The sequence below is a fragment of the Dromiciops gliroides genome, chromosome 3 (assembly GCF_019393635.1).
Source record: "Dromiciops gliroides isolate mDroGli1 chromosome 3, mDroGli1.pri, whole genome shotgun sequence".
NCBI lineage: Eukaryota > Metazoa > Chordata > Mammalia > Microbiotheria > Microbiotheriidae > Dromiciops > Dromiciops gliroides.
In genome coordinates, this window is record NC_057863.1 from 272967202 (window position 1) to 272984872 (window position 17671).

At 39.8% G+C, this 17671-nt stretch overlaps 1 long non-coding RNA gene across 1 annotated transcript in view; it reads left to right on the forward strand.

The window, feature by feature from the left end:
- The first annotated feature begins 272 nt into the window (after window positions 1–272).
- LOC122750854 overlaps window positions 273–17671 on the forward strand; it is a 158616-nt gene continuing 141217 nt past the window's right edge. Inside the window, exons 1-2 of the long non-coding RNA XR_006355760.1 lie at window positions 273–433; window positions 2716–2813. This is a non-coding gene — a long non-coding RNA (uncharacterized LOC122750854). The remainder of the gene's footprint in view (window positions 434–2715; window positions 2814–17671) is intronic.

The following is a 17671-nucleotide window of genomic DNA, read 5'->3' on the forward strand; positions in this document are numbered from 1 at the left end:
GGGTGCCTCCGCCCTTCTCCTGGGTGCACAGCTGAGTGGGCGGGCGGGCGGGCTCACGGGCAGGCTGCGGAGTGGTTGGTGGGCTCTGAATATTCTCCTACAAAGAAGGAGGGAGGGGAAGCGGTGGGTGGAGCAGGGCGGAAGCCCTGACAGGTGGGCCAGACAGCGTGTGCACACTGTGCACACTGTGCACACTGCCAGGGGGGGATGCTGCTGCGAGAGGAAAAGGGGGTGGGGAGTGGCGGGGCCAGCGCAGGGAAGGTGCAGCCAGAGGGGCAGAACCACAGAGCGCGGCGCTATCAGGTTGTGTTGCAGGAGACCCGGGGCATGTTGCTGTGTGTGCATCCTCTCCACCCGTCTGGCAGGGGAGCTGCACGCCCGAGCGCGCTGGAAGCTACGTCCTGTACCTTGGTTCCTCCGACAGGAAGAGGGGGTAGGTGCCAGGGTGGGAAGGGGCTTGCTCTACGGCTAGGATTACTGTGGGCAGGACCCGCCCTCTAGGTAGCTCACTTGGGTGGAGGAGGAGGAAGAGAAAGAGGAGGAGGAGGAGGTGGAGGAGGAAGAGAGAGGCTGCAGAAGCGCTCGCTGGGTTGCACAACGTGCAACTCCGGTCGCAGCGGTGGTCGTGGTGTGGGGAGAGGGGCGCTTGCCGGGGAATCCTTTGGCGGCGGTTGCAGGGGCCCTGAAGCGAAGCTGCTCTCCCTGGTTTAAAGCGGAGCGACGGCGGAAGAGAGCCCGAGGAGGGGCATGCTGCCCGGAGCTGCGGCAGGAGGAGGCGGGCAGCCCAGTGCTGGGGAGCCAGCCCGGTGTGCGCAGGTGGGCTGCGCTCCAGCGCATTGACAACGGCGACTCTTCGTTGGGCTGGGGCAAAGATTTGGCTAAGCACCCTCAGTGAGTGAGTGTGTGAGTGTGTGAGTGTGTGTGAGTGTGTGTGTGTGTGTGTGTGTGTGTGTGTGTGTGTGTGTTGTGCGCGGGCAGGTGTTACAGCGGAGGTGGGGAGGTGTGCGGAGGAAGGAGGTGTTGAGAAACATGCCTCCCACCCTTTTCAAGGCAAAGGGGACAACCCAGCCCTTGTTGCCTTTCACCATCTATCTCTCCAGCGGTTTTCTGATTTGAGGCGCCTCGGGGGCAGCAATTTCAAAAGATTAAGTTTTGGGTGGTGCCCCCCTCCCACCCCATTTCCCAAGCACTAACAACCAGCTGCAGGAACCGGAGTCCCACATACTGTATCTAGGCTCAGGAGCGCCCTGATCCCGGGGAGGGTGCCCCCGGCACTCTGTATGTAGTAGCTTCTTGGGTGAGGTCCGTGCGCTCGCTTTTCCTGGCAGGTTTTTTTTTCCGAAGGTGATTCCTTTTGTACCTGTAGGCGGTATTGGACAATTGGGAACTAATTCTGAGTCTGGAAAGAAGTAGGGGGTGAAGTGGAAAGGAGAGAAGTTATTGTAAAAATTTGTTATGCCTTGAAATCGGATACATTTCAAAAGAGTAAGTAGTTGCTGAAAAAAAAAGAAGGCATCTTCTCCAGTGCTGATAAAAATGCTGCTTTTCTGACTTGAGAAATTTAGTTTTGATGGTATTAAGTACAGTTTACATTTGTACCTGTGTTACCTGATACTTTTTATGTGACTCCTTTATGAAGAAATTGTTATGGACCTAGCTAACAGAGCTTGAAAAGAATGCATCTCGATGGCCTTCCTGTATAATTTCTTGAGAGAGAAGCAATTAGATATGTGCAGTAGTACTTGCCAAAAACAGACTAAATAATGTGGAACATGCCCTTGCTTACCATCAGTCGCTTCTGGTTTTTTAAAAATAAATTTATTCATTGCCCATTTCTCTAATAGAATAGAACACACCTGTACTAAAATAGAACCACACAAATGTTTGATTTACATGATTTAGTGACATTCTTTGAGGAGTAGGGGAAATTTTATGGTACTGATTGGAATTGGTTTACAGCCATTTAAAAATGAGTTTTTCAATAATGGATGATTGTTTTTGATTTTATGAGAAAATATTTCAAACCATCAATTAAGTGATGTGATAGAATTATCTTAATTTTAAATAAGCTGTGAAATGCCTTAAAATGTAAGTGCAACCAGGTTCTGTAAACAAAATTTTTTTATGTAGTTATTTTTAAAGTATCCAATTGCTAATATATGGCCCGTTAGGAGGCTGAACATATCTTTTTTTCAGTATGTCTAATTGAGCATTTATTCCTTTTGTGGATAAAGTCACTTTATTTGCCTCAGCTACCTCAACTGTACAGTGAGGATCATAAATATCATCTAGTTAGTCAGAATCAAAGGAGTTACTTATAACACACTAAGGTGGTACAGTGAATAGAGGCTAGAGACTAATCTTCCTAAATTCAAATCTAGCTATGTGACCCTGGGCAAGTCACTTAAGCCTGTTTGCCTCAGTTCCTCATTGGTAAAATGAGCTGGAGAAGGAAATGGCAAACAGCTCCAGATCTTTGCCAGGAAAACCCCAAATGGGGTCACAAAAAGATATGTGACTGAATCACAATTGAACAACAAAGTGCAGTGCTTGGTACATAAGGGGCACTTAATAAATTCTCATTCCCATGCCCCCTTGCTCTAAAGGTCATATAAATGGAAAGTTTAATATCAGATCAGTTATTTTGCTATTTGTTTTGTAATTATCGAAAAGATTTCTAAAAGGATAATAGTTTTTTCTTCTTCTTTACTACAGGTGGCACTATTGAAGCCAAGAGTAAGACTTGCCAGAAATTAACAGAAAATAAAAGAATGAAGGAGCATGATTAAGCACAGAAACCTGAAAACCCACAGGTATGTAATAAGCCAACCATCTATGATCTTATAATTGTATTCCTATTATTACGAACACATTTGCTGTTTTATCAAAATTTTTAAATCTCACTGTTCTGACATTATGGTTTAAAGGAGTATGAATAGTACAGTGAAACCTAATTTGAGGTATTCTCAAATGATGAAAAAGGTTCTTTCCCATCATAGTCTGCTGAACAATGACAGCAACACCCATACACACACCAAAACACAATAGCATTAAATTTCTTGGTCCCTTGCATAATTGAAGTGCATCATTTCTTTGGCATAACCATATATTCTCTCTAATTATTGTTATTTTTCCTTTAATGGAAATAGCTTTATATTTATAGTGGCCAAGTTTTAAAATATAAGGAATCAATCAATTATAGTTAACATTTATTAAGCTACCATTTGCCAGTTGCTGTGCTAAGCATGGGGGATACAAAGAAGCAAAAAACAGTCCCTGCCTTCAAGGAGCTTACTATCAAACTGGGAAAAAAATATTCAAACAATTATATACAAAGCAGGCTACATACATGATAAGTAGGAGATAATTGATAAAGGGAAAGCACTATAATTAATTGGAGTCGGGGATGGCTTCCTGTAGAAGGTAGGACTTACATATATGAATGAGTAGTATTTGGAAAACAACTGGGTATTGTGCTTTAGAAAATTTGTCAGTGTGCAAAACTGCCATAATAAATATTTGAAAATATTGTAAAAATTTTTTGAATAATTGTCAGTGGGACATTTTCAACAAAATGGAGAAAGCTGTACAGTTCATATACTGGTATCTATTTTTAATAAAAATGCAAACTCCCTTTTTGTCTGTGTAGCAAAGTTGATTTAAACAAAAACAAACTCTATAAAGACAATTTCCCCTTAAACAAGTTTTTATCTTCTCTCTTGTATATATTTTTTTCATATATCTTTCCCACAGGCTCAAAAACAGATATTCATTGGCTTTGGTCCTCCTTTGACCTTCCTAATTAAGGAAGGAGGGATTAAGAGAATAGGAAATTAGCATTTATATAGCACCTACTATGTTCTGGGCACTATGCTAAAAGACAAAAATAGAAATCATTGAATTAAAAAAATTTAATAGGATTCATTTTTTTGTGAGTGTGACATAAAAGTACAACTTTCAGATGTAACTATTTTAGCATAATTCAAGTGAACTGGCTTTGGTCATAATCAAAATTCATGTATTCATATCCTACCATCTTCTATAGCTACAGTGAGAATAACCCTGGGATAAGACCTGGGTTATAATTCTGGCTGTCACTAATTTTCCAAGTGGGGTCAGTTTATGTTTATGAACTGTAGGTCTCCTGTCCTAAAATGAGGCATCTAGACATCTACATGCAATAGTTACCAAAATATGAATTCTCTTCACAGTATAAACATATATTGGGTGTTCTCAGAGGGGAGAAAATGTCTCCCATCCTGCCCTAATATTAGTAAGGGATAATTTGTTTTTCTAGGAAGACAAACAGAAAAGGGAGATAGAGAGAACAGACTGAGAACTTATTTGAATACTGAATTATAGATGGTAAATTCATAGTAGGAAACTATTAGGTGCTTTAGGGTATATTTTTGAGAAGTTTCTTGTTGCTTCCTGTTTATTACCAAAATATAAGGTATTTGAAATTACCAAAATATATGAAAGCCCTTTTCAAATAAATGACTTGAACCCCAGATTTGTAGTATGATTTACCACTGAGATTGAGGTGTGGGTGAGGGCGTATTGTAAAAGGAAGACCTTCCAGGCCTTGAGTCAAATTCCAAGTTTTGCCCTGAAAATTTCCAGTTCTTTTCATTGAAACTACATAGTAGCTATTTTCCAAATGCCTACTGTGTCTGTCTTCCTAAATCACCAAATGCTTGACTGGGCTCCCCTCTAGAGTCGAAAAAAAATCAGAGAAAAGCCAGAAATGTAATCATGGTGCAAGTGAAAGTTGAGTGGGATTAATAACTAGGCATCTGATTATCCAGAATGTTAGTTACCCTTTTCCTGTTCACAGTAGATATGGAATCCAGCATCTTTGACTGACTGACTTCTCCCTGAGATTAGTCCAGTTTTAGGCCAGCCCCTGAAAAATTGGAAAAAAATTGGAAAAAAAAATTGGAAAAGATTGGGTCCAGGTCTTTCTACTGATCCAGAGAAATCCAAAGTAGTCCAACCTGTTTGAAAGGACTTGGGGGTGGGGTGGGGTGGCCAGCTAGGTGGAACAGTAGATAAAGCACTGGCCTTGGATTCAGGAGGACCTGAGTTCAAATGTGGCATCAGACACTTGACACTTACTGGCTGTGTGACCCTGGGAAAGGCACTTAACCTTCATTGCCCTGAAAAAAAAAAAAAAAAGGACTCCAGGGGGATAGTTCAAACCTTGATTTAGAGGTATTGTTATATATTCTGGATCAAGTTCAAAATGACCCTAGGAGTCTCAGAATGAACGTGGTGTCTGTTTATTGCTCCATCATACCCAAAGCAAATCAGGTATAGTCTTATTCTCTTTAGGACCTGAAGACAGGAATGGTAGAGGTAGCCCCAACACCATCATTCTCTTAATTTAGGTTCAATATTGGGACAAAAATGAAGGACTCACAAGTCATTGAACAGTTAAAAAAAGGTGGTTTAATTTTTTCTGACCCAGCAAGGGTCTTTAGCTTCTCTGGAGCAGTCTCCCTTGTCTCCACATGGAAATGTCTTGTCTTCAGAGGAGAATATGGTGGAGGATGTGGAAACTTAGGCAGTTTTCAGAAATCCATCAAGTCTGAGCACCTAGACTCCATGTGGCTAGGGCTTTTCATGACCTTAGATGACGAGGAAGCTGTATGAGAAAAAAAGCTGGGGCCAATCAAGTTCCAGGAGCAGCTTTGGTTTTTTTAGGTAAAATTTCCCCGTGTTTTGGGTGGGAGGAAAGAGTGCTGGCCCCACCTGAGGGGGTAATAGAGGGAAAATTGGCTGCTTCCCTTTGACTAGAGGGTGGGAAAATGCTCCCTTGATTAGGGTGTGTTGAGAGTATCTGGAAAAGAGGAGAGAAAAGAATATGATCAGTACCTGGCTCTTTTTTTTTTTTCCCCAAACCTGCCACCTGGAAATCCCTGTGATTACTCATTAAGTAGCAGGGACTTTCCTACTGTGGGAAATCCCAAGTCTATCCTTCAGGGGGCAAGGAGGAACCTTTTGATATCAATTCTATTCAGCAAATATTTATTCAGCATCTGCTAAGGGTAGAGCACTGTTTTAGGGGAAATTGGGGACACAGGAAGGGGTGAAAGGTAGTATGTTAAGTGTTAAATGAGACTTGGGACTAACTAGGCTCACAACTTAGGCGCTATCCTCTACTCCCCATCATGTCTTGCCTCTCATATCCGATCTGCTGTCAAGGCCTGCCAATTTCACCTTTGCAACATCTCTCCAATATGCCCCCTCCTCTTCTCTGATATTGTCACCACTCTGGTGAGCAGGCTGTCATCACCTGGCTGTTGCTGGTGGGGTCAGCCTGCTTCAAGTCTCTCCTCGTTCCAGCCTGTCCTCTATCTTCCAGAAGTACAAATCTGACGGTGTCACTCTCCCCCTTCCCCAACACTGGCTTCCTATTGCCTCCAGGATCACATACAGAATCCTCTGTTTGGCCTTCAAAGACCTGCATAACCCAGCCCCCTCCTACAGTGACACTGTCCTCCTGGATGCTGTAAAAACAAGACACTCCATCTTTTCATCTCCAGGCATTTTCTATGACTGTTCCCGCATGCCTGGAATGCTTTCACTCTTCCTTTCTGACTACTAACTTCCATGGCTTCCTTTAAGTGCCCCCAAAAATCCCATCTTCTGAAGGAAGCCTTCCCCAACCCTTCTTAATTCCAGTGCCTTCTCTCTCTTAATCATTTCCTTTTTATCCTGTTATAACTTGTTTGTACATATTTGTTGTCTCCTCAATTAGACTGTGAGCTTCTTGAAGGCAGGGATTGTATTTTGCCTTTTTTTACCCTCAGTGCTTAGCACAATACCTGGTACATAGTCGGCTCTTAATGATTATTGACTGACCATTCCTCATCTCAGAGATACCTTGTAGGTGTTGTGGGAGGTTGTCACTTGCTCAAGGCCACATAGCCATTGCCATCAAGACTCAAACCCAAGAAACAAGACTTGAACCCAAGTCTTCCTGAGGCTGGCTCTCTATCAATTATATTACTCTGCCTCTCATTAAAAAAAAAACATTTAAAATTATTTTAAAATATATACTTATCCTTAAAATATACATGTTGCTTCTTTTTTGAGTAAATGGAATTTCTTTTGTTTCTAATAAAATGGGACACATAAAGTATCAGTTCTTAATATATTGCTTTTAAAATAAAATCTTGCTCACTTAAAGTAGTAACATATGAGAGAGGTAAGAGGGGAAAAGAGGGAGGAAGAGAGTGAGAAAGGGAGGAAGAGAAGAGAGAAAAATAGGAAAGAGGAAGAGAGAAAAGAGAGGAAAAGGAAGCGAGAGGAGAGAGGTATAGAGGAAGAGAGAATGAGAGAGGGAGGAAAGTGAAAGAAGGAAGGGAAATAGAGGAAGAGAGAAAAAGGGAAGAATGAGAGGAAGAGAAAAAGAAGAGAGGTACAGAGAGAAAGGGGAGAGAGAAGAGAGGTACAGAGAGAAAGGGGAGAGAGGAGAGAGGTACAGAGAAAGAAGAAAAGCGAGAAAGAAATAGAGGAAGAAGAAGGGAGAAAGAATGAGAGAGAGAAAAAAGAGAAGGAGAGAGAGAGTGATCAGGAACTTTGTATAACCTGCCCTTCATGGTTGCTGGCTAATACTCTAACAGGAACATCCTTGACATTGTTGCTGTGATAAAAATGGAGCTGCAGTGTAGCATAGAATGAATAGAACAACGTGCTGAAACACTTAGGTTAGAGTCTGTGCCAAGTGACTAGTTATGTGACTAAGTAAGTCATAGCTCCTCTGAGCCTGCTTCTTCATCTATAAAAACTGGGCTAATATTTGCACATTTGCTTGGGGAATGTTCTTTCTAAACCATAGAGTATAAATGTGAGCTCTGTTAATGATAATAAAATGAAATCTGGGGGTTTCCTTAACCAGAAAAGGATGATGGAGGAAGAGACTTCAAACTTGTCAACAAGTTGTAAGGCCTTTAAAGTAAAGCGGAAAGAACTGTGTGACTTTGGCTAGCACTGCATCATATCAGATCTGTAGGCACATTGTTCTTTAGAATGGTAGTAAAAGATCACATGCAGGCATTTTCCTATTTTAGGAAGTTAAAACTGTAAAGGGATTAAGAGCATACATATGCTAAATGAATAAATTCAAAATTATGACGGTGAGGAGGATTATATATCAATCATATGTCATATAGTCATATCCTATATCTTATATTATGCATTTATATATTTTATTATATATGTGTATGTATATATTTAGCTAGAGGCTGGTTGTCATCTCTCTCCCCCCCCTCTTCCCCCCCATCTCTTCCTCTCCAGCCCCCCCCCCCATGAGGGTTATATGACTTGCCCAGAGTCACACTGATCAGTAAGTGTCAAGTGTCTGAGGCCAGATTTGAACTCAGATTCTCCTGAATCCAGGCTTCGTGCCTTATCCACTGCACCACCTAGCTGCCCCAACTTTTTATTTTCAAAGTTAGTTCTGTGTAATGATTTTCTTCACCTGGAACAGTCCCTGTTCTGGTAAGAGGATTTAATCCTTAAATTCATCCTGATGATGCAGTCATTCCATCATCAACATTCATATCAACATTATAAGCTTAGAAGGGCTTAAGTTCCTGGCCCAGACTTTTTCTCTGCACCTTCAAGAAATGCTGAAGAACTACCGTGTGATATGGTGTTGCAGAGTACCTGTCATGGTGTGGATCTTTTACATCATTAGGTCATATAACTTAATAAAGCAACAATAATGTTAGCTGGCATTTGTATGAGTTTGCAAAGTGCTTTGCAAATATCTCTTTTGATCCTCACAACAGCCCTGGAAGGTAGGCACTCTTCTTATTCTCCTTTTATAGATGAGGAAACTGAGGCAGACAGAGGCTGAATGACTTGCCCAGAGTCACACAGCTAATAAGTGTCTGAGTCTTAATTTGAACTCAGATCTTCCTGATACCAGGTCTAGCTACTTGGGTACCTCGAACAGACAATATGTTATTCTGTCTTTGGAGGAAACCACTGAATGATTTAGGAGTTTGTTAAATACCAAAAAATAGCTACCACTGCCAGTGATTATGACCCTTTTGACCTGAGACTGCATGTTCATAAGGGCAGAGCCATAACTAGCAAGGGGTTAGAGAGGCTTTGTAGTAGGGTGTTGATACCTGGTTCTGGAGAGGGTGGACCAAAAGTTGCCAATATTTAATAACCCCATAATTTTTAAATTTTAATTTATAATACCATAGCATCAAATATGATATACCTAGGAAATGAATTTATATTATGTGTGAAAACTCAAATATCATAAATGGCGAAAAACAAAGAAAAAATAATTTTCAAAAAGTTATTAAAACATCAGACCCCTTCATGACTTTTGTCCCAGCGCACCTACTGTGTGCCAAGAACTGTGCTAAGCACTTTAAAAATACCTTTTTTGATCCTCAAAATAACCCTGACATCCCTAGAAGGTAGATGCTATTATTATCCCCCTTTTACCATAGACAGATTAAATGACTTGTCCCAGGTCACACAACTAGTCAGTTGTCTGAGGCTGGATTTGAATTTAGGATTTCCTGACTCCAGGACTAGAGATCTATCTGATGTACCACCAGATGTCTCTTATAACATGGAAACCAGAGTCATCCTTTTCTCTCTTTATTCTTTTTGAAACCTGGACCCACATATACTATGAATATGTTGGGAGAAGGATGGCCCCTGAAAGCCAAGTGAGGTAGCTTAGGAGGATGATAGATACTTGGAAACCTTTACAAGGATAAATAATTGAAGTGTAAAGAAGGATGCCTCATTTCTTTTTCTCCCAAGAGACATCTTGCTAGCTGTTAAATCTGAAAATATAAATTAAAATATTAAAGAAACAACTTGAAAGAACAGAATGTTAGTTTTCCATTTTTAAAGTGTTATATTTAAAAAAAAAACATTTCCACAGAATTCCCTGAGTGCTTTTCTTTTTTAAAATTTCCAAGTTACAAGGACAGGAGAGAATAAGAGGAAAGTATAGAGCCTCAATATCCTACATTAAGAGTGTAGGCAGAATTTGGAGGTTGGGCACACTTATGCATCTGGAGGGCATTTTTTGAATATTGTTGAGAATAATTAAGTACTCTCCCAGGCATCGTGCCATGTGAGATGATACACAGATTTTCACCCCAAAGGACATGAGTATTTTCTGTGATCTCAGGCTGTGCTACAATTCATTAAGTAATAGTCACTTAAGAACTTCCATGGGATTACTTCGTAAGTAAAAGAAAGCTGGTGGTTTGATTTTTTAAAATCAGGATCTGGAAGAAAGATTAAAACGTGTGAATGAAGAGTCATATAAAGAAACTACCCTTTCTAGATGATGTGACTTTATCATTCCCATTGACTGATAACACAGCTCAAACCAGATATTTAAGTTAAAGAATAATGGGGAATTAAAGTAATATGCCACTTGCAATTCTTGTTTTATTTATATTGTTAAATCTTTGACATTTGTAATGTAAACAACATTTTTTTGGTTTGCCAAATTAAAGGTTAGAACTTTCTCTGGGAGGTATATTACAGCATTAGACTACCTTTTTTTTTCCCACTGATGCTATTCAAGGAATTCTCAGTGGTGGACAACTATGTAATAATTATAGGGATAGACTGGGTCTTTAATTTCACTGGCATGAGGAGAGCCTTCTTGAAGAAACCAGTGCAGGTCAGTACCTTCTCTAAAACCTATGATTGCCCTGGGGGCACTGAGAGGTTCAGAGACTTCCCCAGGGTTCTAAAACCAATAACTAGCAGAAGTGTGATGTGAGGGGGCAGCTAGGTGGCACAGTGGATAGAGCACCAGCCCTGGATTCAGAAGGACCTGAGTTCAAATGCAGCCTCAGACACTTAACACTTACTAGCTGTGTGACCCTGGGCAAGTCACTTAACCCCAATTGCCTCACCCCTCCCTCCAAAAAAAAAAAAAGTGTGATGTGAACGCAGGTATTGTGTTGCCTTTCTATATCATGAACTACATAATAAATGATATATTTAGAAGATAAAATGGAGACCTTTGTTCAGTTTCCCCAAAGGAATGTTGAGGATTGTGCATTTTTATATTTACTTCTATATGAAAAATTGCCATTTATTATTAATGTATAATGTAAAGTTAGCCTTCTTTCCAGGAAACCAGATGCCTGCAAAGCGATTATTCCTTTTCCCATTTTATCTTCATTATAAATTCAGTTGTTTACTTGTAAAGGAACATAGGACCCAATATATAGAAATATGAACTTCTCCATAAAGCCAGTGAGTCAACAAACATTCATTAAGTACCTGCTGTGTGCCAGGCATTGGGCTAAGTGTTGAGGATACAAAAAGAGGTAAAAGACAGTCACTGTCCTGGAGGAGCTTACAATCTAATGGGAGCAACATGTGAACAAATACACACACATATGTGTGTATATAAACATATAGACACACACATATGTGTGTGTCTATATGTATGTATAAACAAACTACATGCAGGATAAAAAGGAAATAATTAGAAGAGGAAAGGCACTAGAATTAAGAGGGGTTGGGAAAGCTTTCCCATAAAAGGTGGGATTTTAATTCGGACTTAAAGGAATCCAGGGATTTGGGAGGCAGAGGAAACAGAACACTCTAGGCATGGGGGACAGACATCCAGAGACAATGCCCAGAGCTGAGAGATGGAATTACTTGTGGGTATATAAGAGAAATTCCCAGGACCTACAGAGTAGGGCATATAGTTCTTTTCTTTGAGTGTCTAACAAAGGCCTCTCATAATTGATCTCAGCATAAAATACATAAGCTGGTTTCACTTTAACAGCATGCAATATTTTTCATTGACCAATCTTCTGTTCTTATGGATTCTTCTCTTTAAGCATTAACAACATTCTTCAGCTTCATGAAAAAGTAAATTTTCACAGCAAGCACTTGCTGATTCATTGTGATGTGTCCAAAAGGGGGAGAATGGGAGTCACATGATAATATGGTCCTCTTTACCATACTGTTCTGGAATCCTTTCTGTGTACAATATAATGGCTTATTTCCCACAGTTTTATCTCAGATAATTATTCTGTAGGTAGACCTTGGTAACGCATTGACCTTTAAGTTTATATTCTATTTTTTCTATAATATAATGAGCTATGGCTCCATTTCTAAATGTTTTCTTCCTATTTTATGTGAATAATTTGCTCAGGAGAATCTTAAGTCATATTAGCAGACGTTTCCTATGCCAACTGTGTATTTAGGAATGAAAGAACAAGATGCTTATTACTTTAAAATGTGAAGCATTTGTATGCAGTTATTCTTTCTATTTGAATTTTTAGTCCAAATTCTATTTAAAACGCATAGATTTGAAAAATAAGTGCCTGGTAATTTTAGAACACGATATTAGTTGTGAGAACTCTGAGCCTCAGTTCCCTCAAATGTGAAATGGAGGGGTTGGGACTAGATGGTATGTGATCATAGAGTCAGAGCTAGAAGGGATTTGGATGCCATGTAGTCTGCACCCCTCATTTTGCAGATGAGGAAAAGGAGGCACAGCACACTTAAGTGACTTGCCCAAAGTCACGAAGAAGTAGTTAAGGTGGAACCTCAATCTTTTGATTCCAAAGCCAGATTTCTTTTCACACTAACTAAAGTTCTTTTCAGATCTAAGATTCTGATCCCCCTCATCTTTAAGAGATTCCTAATTAGAAAGTTATGTTAATAAACACAAATGATTTTGCCATTAACTTAAAAGAATAATATGTATATGCACACACACACACACATATATATATATATAAATATATATATATATATGCATTTTTTGCGGGGCAATGGGGGTTAAGTGACTTGCCCAGGGTCACACAGCTAGTAAGTGTCAAGTGTCTGAGGCCAGATTTCAACTCGGGTCCTTCTGAATCCAGGGCCAGTGCTTTATCAACTGTGTCACCTAGCTGCCCCGGATAAAATATATTTTAAATTTGCATTAAGCTTTATTTGTGTAGTGATACTAAGTGCAAAATGTATCATTGACATAAGAAACCAGACAGCAGCTATATAGTCCTTTTCCCCCTACTATAATCATCCATTTAAGCTGAGATCTCCCAAATTTAATACGGTCATTCCTGAGAAATCAATCAACAATATAAAGCACCCACTCTATGCTGGGGACTGTTCGAGGTGCCAGGGATACAGATAGCGTGTGAAACAATACTTACTCACAAGGGGCTTACATTCTAATGGGGAAAACAACAAGTACATATCAGACAGTTCTCACTTTAGGTAAATTTCCATAACACAAATTCAGCTTTATGTAAAGAATTCAGAAAGATATCTGAGTGAGGAGTCTGAATGAACATGTGATTGAGCTGCTAGCTGCAAAGACTGCAGAAGAAGAAAAGGAAGCTTTAGAGCCCAAGGTTGAACCAAAGAGGTTGGCAGTGAAGCAGTTGGCAGAAGCAATTCCTCATTTGAGTGTATTTTTTTCTTTGTATTGAAAAGAAGGATCCAAATAATTAAAGATATTTAAAAGTTCAAAGACTAGTTGAGGATAATACTGCTTGCTATCCTTGGATATACAAAGCAAAAAAGAGAATCGTTGTCCAAAAATCTCTCAATAGCTTCATGAAAAAAAGTTTCCAGCCAACTTCCAGGTATAAAGGCTGGGTGCTGAGGGTGGGGAAGAAGCAACAGATTGCATATCTATGTTAACTTTACAGAACTGTATACATTATCATTAACTTTACTTTTTGTTTCATTATATTATATTCTATTTAAAATGTGCATCTTAGCATGTTTTTTGACTTGTGTAAAAGTATTTTGTGTGGGCAGCTAGGTGGCACAGTGGCAGAGTAGCACTGGGCTTGGAGTCAGGAAGACTCATCTTCCTGAGTTCAAATCTGGTATCAGACACTTATTAGCTGTGTGACCCTGGGCAAGTCATTTAACCCTGTTTATCTTAGTTTCCTTATCTGTAAAATGAGCTGGAGAAGGGATGGCAAACCATTCTAGTATCTTTGCCAAGAAAACCCCAAATAGGGTCATGAAGAGTTGGATACAGCTGAACAACAACAAAATTGTTATGTGCATGCCTTTATTGTAAAAGCTAAATGAATTGCATGGGTAGGGGCAAATTCATATTAAATAAAAATCACTTTACATAGAGGTTTGTAGAATGATCCACTTACATTAAATGAGAACTGTCTGTATAAATATTTCCAGAATCAATATGTAGAGCAAAATACTAATAAATACAAAATAATTAAATACAGGGTTTTTTGAGCAGGGGGACTTTAGCAGTTGAGGGATCAGGAGAAGTTTAGTGAAAATGTGGGGCTGGAGCTATGATTTAAAGGAACTGGAGTTAGGTGAGGAAGGAGTGCATTCTAGGCCTGGGAGGTGGCCAGTTCCTCAGGAATAACATATAGTAAAGCACGGGTGGGGCCAGATTGTGAGAGAACTTTAAAAATTAGAGAGAAGTTAATATTTTGTCCTAAACACAATCAAGATTCAGTACATTTGGTCGGCCTGATAAGGAAAATCACATTGACGGCAGCATGGAGGATGTGGTAAGACACTTGAGGTAGAGAGACAGGGTAAGAGGCTGCTGCAAAAATCTAGGCAGGAGGTGATGAGGGCCTAAACTAAAGTGTGGGCAGAGAGGAAGGGTTGTTGGTGTGTGTGTATGTGTGTGTGTGTGTGTGTGTGTGAGAGAGACAGAGACAGAGACAGAGAGACAGAGAGAAGGAACATGGGAAAGAAAAGGAGAAAGGAAGGAAGAAAGAAAGGAGGGAAGGAAGAAAAGCCGGATGGATAAATTTGAATTTTGCAAGTGTTTATTTTGGGTTTTGGAGCAGGGGGTCTGAAATAAATATTTAAGGTACTAAGGGGTCTTTCCAAACTATGTGATGATTGTCTTTCACAGTGAACCACAGAATAGACTAGCGACTTTATTTTTTGGTGGTGAAATTTTAACATCTACGAAATATCATTGTGTATGCCTTTGTGGTAGTAGACAGGAATGTTTGAAGAGATTTGGAATTATGTGTTTTTTCCTACCTCTCTTTGGCCTGTCAAAAAAAATAAGATAGATCACATACACAGTGGATAGAACATTGGATCTAGAGTCAGGAAGACTTGAGTTTAAATCCCAACCTCAGCCACTCACACCTCTATGACCCTGAGCAAGTTACTTAACCTCCATCTGTTTGTTTCCTTATCTATAAAATGGGAATATTAATAGAACCACTCCAGGGTTTTTATGAGGATAAAGTAGTATTTGTAAAGATAATTTTGTATATAATGTCGCATATAATATTTGTAAAGATAATATTTGTAAAGCATTTTGCAAACCTTAAAGCACCATATAAATATGAGCTTTTATTTTTATCAGTTTAGAAACTAATATTAAACTCTGGTATGGTTTTGAATTACATATGAGTGTTTTAAATACAGTTGCAGATTTTAAGAGGAAACATCTAGGTAGAGGCTGAAGTCAGGAAGATCTGAATTCAAATCCTGTCTCATAAAATTTACTAGCTGTCTGACCTTAGGCAAATCACTTAGCCTCTTTGCCTCAGTTTACTCAACTATTCAAAGTTGTGAGGATCAAATGAGATAAGATTTGTAAAGTGCTTAATGCATGCCTGGCATATAATAGATGCTATATAAATGCTATTGTTAGTATCCTCCACTACTACCACCACCACCACCATCATCCTGCAGCTACCAGTGTTGCATTCTAAGCCTTATATAGTCAGTTACAAACCTGGCTATGGTCTCACATTCCAGTGTAGTAGGATTCCTTAGACAGACTTTAAATTTCGGGATATAGAGGGATTGAGAAACTAGAACAAGTTTAAGATGAGTGACTTAGAGTAAGTTATTGTAATCTATTTTCTACTTTTGACTCTCTTAATATTTTACTTCAAACTACTGCCTACTCCTCCAGTCCCTTCGCCTCCCTCTTCACCTAGCTTTAATCACTGAATGGGTGTTGCCTCAAGCAAATTAAGACTTGTGAGAGGCCTTAGCTTAGGTGGCACAGTGGATAGAGCACTGGCCCTGGAGTCAGGAGGACCTGAGTTCAAATCTGGCCTCAGACACTTAACACGTACTAGCTGTGTGACCCTGGGCAAGTCACTTAACCCCAATTGCCTCACTAAAAAAAAATAAATAAATAAAATTTAAAAAATTAAAAAAAAAAAAAGATCAAGGCCCCCAACTGAACTGCATCAGGGCGATTTCCCATTTTCCTGATTACATCTTGCTACTGAACCCAGATGGCTCCAGAGGAGACAGTGAGGCTTGTGACTTTGTTTTTTGTTTTTTTGGTTGTGTGTGTGTGTCTGAGTCTGTGTGTGTCTGTGTCTGTGTGGCAATCGGGCTTAAGTGACTTGCCCAAGGTCACACAACTAGTTAAGTGTCAAGTGTCTGAGGCCGAATTTTAATTCAGGTCCTCCTGAATCCAGGGCCAGTGCTCTATCCACTGTGCCACCTAGCTGCCCCCAAGGCTAGTGACTTTGTACAGCCTTTCCTCACTTAAATTCAATTCTTGACATCTCTCACAGTCCTCTTCAAGAACAAAGGACAAACAGCAACGATGATTTGTCAACAGCCCATACTGTTGTGAAATGCTTGTTTAGCTGTCCACTCTTTAAGAAATAAAATCACTGCTTCAGAAATCCAAGTGCCATTTAGGTAAATAGTCAATTAAAACACATTTCACTATACTCCTTTAAATGGAATTCCTGACCATTATGGTGGCTCACATTTGTAACCTCCTAAGCTTAGAAACTGGAAAGGAGCTGTTAGATTGGTCTTATCCCTTCCTGAATCACGAATCCTATCTACAGTATCCCTGACACCTGGTCATTTACTCCTAGCATACAGATCTCCAGTTACTGGGAACTCACTAGATCTTGAGATGTAACCCATTCTATTTGTGGGCAGCTCTAGAATTCTTTTCAAAGCCATCAGTGAAGTCAGTAAGACTGGTGTTAATGTTCTTCTTATGTGTGTGAGACAAACCAAGTCACTTAAACTCTCAGTGTTTTAGGTGACTCTCAAAGGCAATAGAAGGCACCATCCTGCATTTATAGAGAGTTTACTTTTTAGGAAGTTACTACCCCAGTAAAATCACAGCTTCTCAGAGCAGCAAGGTGGTACAGTGGAGATTGCTGAACCTAGAGTCAGAAAGATGTCAAATTCAGCCTCATACATTTACTAAGGGTGTAACTCTGGGCAAGTCACTTAACCTCTGCCAGCCTCAGTTTCTTCATCTATAAAATGGGGATAAGCACCCCTACATCCCAGGGTCATTGGATGATAAAATAAGATAATATTTGTAAAGCACTTCATAAACCTTAAAATGCTATATAAATGCTGTCAGCTATCCCTGCTTTTTTCTTCTTGAAAAGTTGGAACCACTTTTTATTGCTCCCCCAAGTCTAGTGGCCTCCTCTTCCTTATTTTTCTAGTCCAGTGTTAGATGGAGTTCAGAGAAAGACAATGATGGGACAAATTACTATTCTACTATTGTACTTTTATGGTTAATGTTCTGACTGTGGCTCAGATGAAGAAAGTGATTGAGTTTTGTGGTTAGATAAAAATATTAGGATATATATAAGTGTCATCTTCTGCAAACTCAACAAAAGCATTTTCAAGTCAGCCTCCATAGCCAAAAGCATCACCACCTGAA